The following is a 9,940-nucleotide window of genomic DNA, read 5'->3' on the forward strand; positions in this document are numbered from 1 at the left end:
AGAGAAAAATGAAAACTTGGGTTCACACAAAACCTTGTAGAGGAATGTTCAGAGCAGCTTTATTCAAAATATCCCAAAATTGAAACAACACAGATGTCTTTCAACAGGTGAGTGGTTTGCAAACTGTAGTCCCACTATACCATGGAATACTACTCAGAAATGAAAAGGAATGAACTACTGAGAAATAGGGCAACTTGGGTGAACCTCAAGAGAACTATATTGAGTAGAGGAAAAAGGAAAAAAAAAAAAAAAAGCTAGTCTCAAAATTTTATATACCATATGGTTCCATTTATATGTTGTTGTTAGGTGCCATTAAATCAATTCTGGCTCATAGTGATTCCATGTGACAGAGTAGAACTTCTCCATGGGGTTTTCTAGTCTGTATCTTTATGGGAATGTATTACCAGGTCTTTTCTTCCTTGGAGCCACTGGGTAGGTTTAAACCATTAATCTTTTGGTTAGCAGCCAAGTGCTTAATCATTTGGGCCACGAGTGCTCCTCCATTTATATAGCATGCTGGAAATGTTGAAGTTAGAGAGATGGAGTACAGATTAGTGGTTTCCAGAGAGTAGGGGAGAGGAGGAGATGGTAGGAAGTGACTGATTACAAAAGGGTAACAGAAGAAACTCTTGTGATAAACCTGCTCAGGGTCTTGGCTATGAGTATAATCACATAAATCTGTGCCTGTGGTAAAATTCCATAGAAATAAAAACACTATATAAAAATATAAAACTTGTGAATGAGGAAATAGAAAACTTGTGAAGTCTGAAGATAAGTGATGGATTATAGAAAAAAAATGATAAAGGAATCACTTGATAACAATCTAAAATATATAGGGGCATGCCTTTGTTTTCTTTTTCATATTTTTTTTCTTTGACGATACTTTTTTGCTTGTTGAACAACACTGCTTCTTCTATGGTTATATTATATCTGCTGTTCTTTTCCCAGAATGGCCTTATTACTCTTTCTATCATTTTGTTTCCTGTTAATATTTCAGTTATCTGCTTAAGGGAAATCTTTGCCTAATCTATCATTCCATCTTGCAAAGTTAAGGTGCTCCTTCTATCTTTTACTTATTTATTCTTTAAGTTTTTGAGAGTGGAGCATATGAGCGTGACAGAAAATAAGGGCCTCATGATAGCAACCTTCACAATCTTTGTAATTGAGTGATTATCTGTCCTCTATGTTATACTCTATTGCATGTGTATCTTATGCACTGTTAAGCTTCCAGTGCTTTTTACACAGGCTCTAAGTTATTGTCTGTGTATAGGAGTTACCAAAAGAAAACAAACCCACTGCTATTGAGTCAATTCCCACTCATAGCAATTTGCTTTGGGTTTCCAAGGCAGTAAATCTTTATGGAAGTAGATTGCCCAGGCTTCCTTCTGCAGAGTGGCTGGTAGATTTGAACCACTTGGAAACCCAAAGAGGAGTTGCTATGAGTCGGGTCCGACTCAACAGCACATAACAACAACAACAACAACAACAACAACAACAACTTCTGGTTAGTAGTCAAATGCCTTAGGCACTGCACAACGAAAGGGGGAGGAATTTTGGAGTAAGGTATACTTCTACAAGCAGAGTAGAATAGTGAATAAGCCAATAGTCTCTGTTGTTGGACTTTTTGGGTTTGAGTTTTATCTCTTTTTTGTTATTTGACATTATTTGCTGATTATTTGACATTGAAAAAAGTTACCTATCCTTTCCATATCTGAATATATATATATATAATACACACACATATACACACACACATAATTTTATAACAAAACTCACAAGGAAGGGGGAAAAAAACAAACAAACAAACAAAAAAAAAAACCTCTAGAATGCCGTCAGCAAAAACAAATAAAATAGACCGTTCTGGATTTAAAATGATTAAATTATTAGATACATAGTAATAAAGATGATTAAAGAACTAAAAGAAAGAGTCATAAACATAATGAAACAACATATCAAAAAAATGATACATCATGACCAAGTGAGATGTGTACTAGGTATGTAAGGATGGTTCAACATCAGAAGAACAATCAATGTAATCCACCACATAAACAAAACAAAACAAAAGAACCATATGATCATATCAATCAATGCAGAAAAGACATTTGATAAAATCCAACATCCATTCCTGTTCAAAACTCTTGGCAAAATAGGAATAGAAAGGAAAATATTCAACATAATAAAAGGCATATATGAGAAACCAACAGCCAACATTATTATTAATGGAAAAGGACTCAAAGAATTTCCCTTGTGAATGGGAATCAGACAAGGATGTCTTCTATAACCATTTCTATTCAACATTGTCTTGCAAGTCCTAGCCAAGTCAATAATGGAAGAAAGAGAAATGAAAGGCATCCAAATTGGCAAAGAAGAAGTGAAGCTATCTCTATTCGTAGATGACATTATTCTATACACAGAAAACCCAAAATGCACAGCAAAAAAATTACTAGAACTAATGAGTCAGATCCCACTCAAAAGCAGCAAATTTTGAATAGAAAGATTCAGCAAAGTGGCAAGATTCAAGGTCAACACACAAAAATCAGTTGGATTCCTCTACATCAACAAAGAGTCCTCTGAAAAGGAAACAAGGAGAGCAATACCATTTACAATAACTACCAAAAAGATAAAATACTTAGGCATAAATTTTACCAGGGACACAAAAGAACTATACAAAGAAAACTACAAAGCACTACTACAAGAAACCACAAGGGATCTATATAAATGGAAGAACATACCTTAGGATAGGAAGATTGAATGTTATGAAAATGTCAATAATACCCAAAGCAATCTACACATTCAATGCAATCCCATCAACATTTTTTAAGGACATGGAAAAACAAATAATTGATTTTACATGGAAAGGAAAAAGGCCTTGAATAAGCATAGCACTCCTGAAGAAGAAAAACAAAGTAGGAGGTCTCTCAATCCTGGACCTCAAAAGCTACTATACAGTCACATAGTTAAAACAGTATGGTATTGGTACAATGATAGATAGATAAACTAATGGAACAGAATAAAAAACCCAGAACTGGACCCATCCATCTATGGACAGTTGATCCTTAAAAAAGGCCCAAAACCCATTAAATGGCAGAAAGATAGCTTCTTTAACAAATGGTGCTGGCAAAATTGGATATCCACTTGTAGAAAAAGGAAACAGGATCCATATCTCACTCCATACAGAAAAATGAACTCAAGTTAGATCAAAGATTTAAATGTAAAACCCAAAACTACAAAGCTCATCAAAGATAAAATAAGGGCAAATCTGGGGGTTGTAAGGTATGGCTACATAGGCTATCAAGCATAACCTAAAATGCACAGGCTGTGGAAGAGAAACTAGGTGACTGAGACCTTTTAAAAATTAAATTATGTGCATCTAAAGATTTCTCCAAAAGGGTAAAAAAGGAACCTACAGATTGGGAAAAGATATTTTGCTATGACATATCTAACAAGGAGTTTATTTCCAAAATTTATAGAAAACTTCAATACCTCAAGACTAAAATGACCAAGAACCTAATTAAAAAATGGGCAAAAGAAATGATCAGACACTTTACTAAAGAGGATAAACAGGCAGCCAACAAACACACGAGGAAATGCTCACGATCATTAGTCATTAACTAAAAAAAAAAAAAAAAACCTCAATGCCGTTTAGTCAAATCTGACTTACAACGACCCCTCCTTGGGTTTCCAAGGTGGTATCTCTACTGAAGCAGTAGTCTAGTCTTCCTTCCAAGGAGCGGCTGGTGGGTTTGAACCACCAGCCTTCCAGTTAGCAGTCAAATGCTGTAGTCACTATGCCACCAGAGAGATCCAAATCAAAATAACAACAAGATACCATCTCACCACAGCAATAATAGCAAAGTTCAACAAGATAGAAATTAACAAATGCTGGTGAGGATGTGGAGAGATTGGAACTCTCATAAGTTGCTGGTGGGACTTAAAAAAATCCAAAAATAGAAATAGCATTTGATCCAGAAATTCCATTACTAGGAATATATCCTAAAGAGGTGAGAGACAGAACATGAACAGACATATGCACACCCATGTTCACTGAAGCAAAATTCACTATAGCAAAGAGGTGGAAACAACCTAAATGTCCATCAACAGATGACTGGATAACTAAACTATGGTACAAATACACAATAGAATAATATGAAAATATTAAAGAATAATGAAGAATGCATGAATCATCTCAAAACATGGATGCATTTAGAGGACATAATGCTGAGTAAAATAAGCCAGTCACAGAAGGACAAATATTGTATGGGTCCACTATTGTAAAAAGTCAAGGAAAGTTTATTCAGGGAAGGAAACTCACTTTGTTGATTACCAGTGACAGGAGGGAAGGGAAGGAAAAAATCTCAGACTATTTGGAGGTCACATGTGGATTTGGGTGAGGGGAGGAATGATACAGAAAGTGTCTATGATCAGCATGGTGAAATTGGGAAAAGGAAAGACACTTAAATGTATACAAATGATATAGACAACAGACGCAAATACTGTTACATACACAACACTGAGTATCACTAGCACCAAATACTAGGCTATGGATTAATGCATAGACAGATGAGAAGAGCAGAAAGGGGTAGGTGAACAAGAATACACCCTAGACCAAGGATAGAATTGGCTAAAGATAATCTTACAGATGCACTTGTGCTACAAAATTAACCACATACATTACAAAAGCAACAGAAGGCAGAGTTGGACTAATTTCTCAGAGACAAGCAAACATCTTGTGAGAGAGAATCACCAGGCCTGAGGTCTAGGGATCATAGTCTTGGGGGACATCATGCTAAATTTACACACATTTTTCATAAAAATTTTGTTCTATACTTTAATTTAGTGAGTAGCTACTGTGGTCTTAAAAGCTTTGAAGCAGCCATCTCAGATGCAACTATTGTTCTCTCATCTGGAGCAAAGAAGAGTGAAGAAGATCAAAGCAATCTGGAAACAATTAGTCCAAAGACAAGAAGGACCACAAGGACGTTAGCCTCCACAATCTGAGAGCAGAGAACTAGATGGTGCCCAGCTACTGATGCCAACTGCTCAGAAAGGGATCAAATCTGGAGATCCTGGAGAGAGTGGGAGGAAAAATATGGAATAAAATTCAAAAACACAAAATGACCAGAATTGCTAGTCAGAGAGAGACTGGTGGGACCCCCAAGACTATGCCACAGGTTACCCTTTGGGCCTAGAATTAGACTCATTTATATGGATTGGCTCTGAGCTTAACAGTAAAAAGACCTACATACAGAACACCTACCCCAGGTTGACACACTTACCTACCCTATGAGTCAGCCATGAGACACCAGAATGGTAGCATTCACATAGAGGGAAAGCTGGACAGATAGGAATGCATGGATGAGAAGGGCATAGAAAGAGAATGGTCACAGAGGGGAGAGGGAAGGAGAGTTTTTTTTTTATTGCTGGGGATGGTAATTGGGGCCGTGAAATCAGATGTGAATGAACTGTTGAACGTAAAACAAGTTTGCTATGTAAATTTGCATCCAAAGCACGGTAAGAATTTTTTTAAAAATAACAATAAATAGTTTCTTAAAATCCAAATTATCATCAGGCAAAACTTGAGTCATTTTACCAAAATGGTACATTGATGACTTATAAATATGTGAATATGTGTTCAACATCATTAACCACTGTGCCATCAGTGTTCCTTCTTGTTACTAGATGCCATCAACTCATGGCAACCTTATGTATAACAGAATAAAATGTCACCCAATCCAGTGACATCTTCATGATCATTGCTGTGCTTCAGTACTTTGTTTTGGCTACTGTGTCTAGCTATCTCACTGAAGGTTTACAAAACATTATGTTCTTTTCAAGTGATTGGTCTTTAATGATCATGTGTTCAAATTAAGGTAGCTAAAGTCCCACCAACCTCTTTTCTAAGGAACATTCTGGTTGTTTCTTCTAAGACTGTTATATTCTGAAATTTATTTGTTTGTTCTTCTGGCAGTCCATGGTATTTTCAATATTCTTCATCAATACTATATTTCCAGTGCATCAGATATTCTTCTCTCTTTGTTTTTCATTGCCAGATTTTTAAAACTATGATGAAATATCACTGCACACTTATTGTTGTTATGTGCAATTGAGTCAGACACAACTAATAGCAACCACTCCTTGGGTTTCCGAGGTGTTATCACTACAGAAGTAGATTGCCCAATCTTCCTTCTAAGGAGTGGCTAGTGGGTTTGAACCACCAGCCTTCTGATTAGCAGTCAAGTTCCTTAGGAACTACACTACCAGAGCTCTGGTGGCATAGTGCCTAAGGCACACAGGGAAAACTATAGAACAATTTCAAAAGACAACACAAGAACAAAATGACAAAATAAATGAAAAAATAGAGATGACACAAAATCTACAGAAAGAAATCCAGAAAATTAATACTAAATTTTCAGAAATAGATAAATTCTCAGACATAACCAAATACCATAGAAAAATAATTATCTTTGTTTGAAAGTTTAGGTCCTTAGTTTTAATGGACTACTCAGTCAACTGGAACCACAAAGTAGGTTGTAACCTACAGAGGTGAGTAGCATCTGACATCTTAAAATCTTGTAAGTGACAATCTAAGATATCACTTCTGGTCTGTAGATATAGAAGGAAAAGAGAAAGAGGGAATCCAAATCTCAGAGAAGAAACTTGTTTATGCAGCTAATAGCTTACACAAACCACAGCTTCATCTACCCTGAGACCAGGAGACCAGAAGAACTAGCTACCAATGATCAATTATTCTGATGAGGGTCACAAAAGATAGACACAGAACAGAATAAAAATGCAGAATAGAACTAAAATTCTTAAAAAGTCTATACTTACTGGACCATTTGAAACTGGAGGACTCACTGAGAATATTCCCTGAAACACTCTTTAATCTTGAACCAAAACTATCTCTTGAGATAACTTTTAATGAAATAACAGACTGATGCACAAAATAAAAGATATTATGGGAGCTCTGGTGGTGTAGTGCCTTAGACACTATGTAGTACCTTGACAGCTAACCAGAAGGCAGGTGGTTCAAACCCACCAGCCACTCCTCAGAAGGAAGATCAGACAATCTACTTCCGGAGAGATACTGCTTTGGGAACCCAAGGAGGGGTTGCTATGATCCAACTCAATGGCAGTGAGTTTGGATTTTTGGTTTTTATGATGGTTATTTAATGCAGTTTTTAAGGTCTTAATAAATGATGATAACACTAGCACAATGACAGTGCGATACAAAAGCTGAACACATTTCTTATACTAGTGAATGATAAAGTTGTCCTTAGAAGATATTTGGCATGAAACTCACATTTTGGGTTTTACTGATTTCAAGGCTAAAATATTTGTATAAGTAGGACAAAGAAATCATTGAAATAATATTCAGGGTATTGGATCCTATGTTAAAGAAACATTATTTATAAATAAATATTATTTTAAAGATTTTAAAAGCTGCTATTTATCTTTTTGCAAAAAGTATAAATAGCTTCTTAAACAGTGATTGGATTTTATATGCTCTATAAAATCTATAATTTAGGAAAACAATCAGATAAGCAGAAATAGAACAAAAATGATTAACAACAAAGTGATCTGGGTTGTTGAGTAATTACCAGCAGTGGTGTCACTAGGATTGGTGTCACCCAGTGTGGTAACTTATGGTGCCACCCCCTCCATGGACAGATCTATTCAGGGAATACCCCCTCATGGGTGAAAGAGCCTGATTCCACACTTCAAGGCTGAGTGCCATGCCCCTCCTCATCCTAACTCTGTAGCCCCTTACATCCACTTTCCCTCCCCATTGGCAAAAGCAATGACCCCTTTCTCTGCCCAATGGCAGGCACTGTGGCCCATCTTCCAGCCCATCTCCCTGAACCTTGACTGGTATAAGACAGGAGATGATGAGTTACCATACTAAAAGGTTACATCAGCCTAAGTGACTCCACTGCCTTGGAGACCTCTCTCCCTGTTGTGCTGTTGCCAAGGACTCTAGGGCCATTTTGATCTCACATCCTTTGACAGTGTCAGGGAGTGTGGTTTACAGCAAACCACCCCCCTTCCCAAGTGATGTTATTCTGTCACTAATTCATTATTTAAATGTCCCCTTATTATCTACTCAATTTTGTTTTCCTGTGACATGCTATCTAACTTGATTATTTTATATCAAAATCTCTATATCTCAAAAAAAAAAAGAAAATTATAAGAAAGCGATTAGTACCACACTTTGCTTGTAAAAAAATAACTAATAATAGATGTAGAAACCAAGTCAAATAATATGAGCTAATTCTTCTCAAAGTATCCATGACCTTGGCAAAAAGGACAAAGCAACTAAGTTTTCCTTATTCATCTGGAAATCCTTGTTGCCCTGAGCATTTTGAGATTTAGTAAAGAAAGCTTCTGTGAAGATATATATCAAGAGATATACCTAGGATATCTTAGAGCATGGATATCCATACGGCTACAAGTAAGACTGATTAGTATGACTATTATTCAAATTTATGCACCAACCACCAAGGCCAAAGATGAGGAAATTGAAGATTTTTATCAACTTCTGCAGTCTGAAATTGACCAATCATGCAATCAAGATGTGTTAGTTATCACTGGTGACTGGAATTCAAATTTTGGAAACAAAGAAGATCACTGGTAGTTGGGAAATTTGGCCTTGGTGACAGAAATAACTCTGGAGATCGCATGATAAAATTTTGCAAGACCAATGACTTTTTCAATGCAAATACCTTTTTTCAACAACACAAAAGACAGTTATACAATTGGACTTCACCAGATGGAGTACACAGGGATCAGACTGACTACCTCTGTAGCAAGAGATGATGGAAAAGCTCAATATCTTCAGCCAAAACCAGGCCAGGAGCTGATTGAGGAACAGACTGCTCGATGCAAGTTCAACTTGAAGTTGAAGAAAATTAGAACAAGTCCATGAGAGTCAAAATATGACCTTGATTATATCCCTCCTGAATTTAGAAACCATCTAAAGAATATATTTGCTGCATTGAACACCAGTGACCGAAAATCAGAAGAATTGTGGGATGACATCAAAAACACCACCCATGAAGAAAGCAAGAGGTCATTAAAAAGACAAGAAAAGAAAGACCCAAATGGATGTCAGAAGAGACTCTGAAACTTTCCTTGAACAGAGAGTAGCGAAAGCTAATGGAAGAAATGACAACACAAAAGTTTTGAACCGAAGATTTCAAAGAGCAGCATGAGCAGACAAAGCCAATTCTATAATGAAATGTACAAAGACCTGGAGTTAGAAAACAAAAAGTGAAGGACATGCTTGGCATTTCTCAAGCTGAAAGAACTGAGGGAAAAAAAAAATTAAGCTTCTAGTTGCAATATTGAAAGCATCTATGAGCAAAATATTGAATGATACAGGAAACATCAAAAGAAGATGGAAGAAATACAGAGTCACTGCACCAAAAAGAACTGGTTGATGTTCATCCATTTCAGGAAGTAGCATATGTTCAAGAACCAATGGTATTAAAGGAAGAAATCAAAGCTGCTCTGAAGGAATTGGCAAAGAACAAGGCTCCAAGAACTAATGGAATACCCACTGAGATGCTTCAGCAAATGGTTGCCCCACTGGAGGAACTCACTCGGTTATGCCAAGAGATACAGAAAACAGCTACTGGCCAACTGACTAGAAGACATCCCTATTTATACCCATTCCAAAGAAAGGTGATCCCACAGAATGTGGAAATTATCAAACAATATCATTAATATCAAACACAAGTGAAATATTACGGAAGATAAAAACTGTTGCAGCAGTATATTGACAGAGAAATTCCAGAGGTGCAAGGTGGATTCAGAAGAGGACATGGAATGAGGAATAGAATTGTTAATGTCATATGGATCTTGGCAGAAAGCAAAGAATACCAGAAAGATGTTTACTTGTGTTTTACTGACTATGCAAAAGCATTTGATTGTGTGGATC

The sequence above is a fragment of the Orycteropus afer genome, unplaced genomic scaffold, assembly GCF_000298275.1.
Source record: "Orycteropus afer afer isolate SDZICR_OR568_19922 unplaced genomic scaffold, OryAfe1.0 scaffold00325, whole genome shotgun sequence".
In the NCBI taxonomy this organism is placed as follows: domain Eukaryota; kingdom Metazoa; phylum Chordata; class Mammalia; order Tubulidentata; family Orycteropodidae; genus Orycteropus; species Orycteropus afer.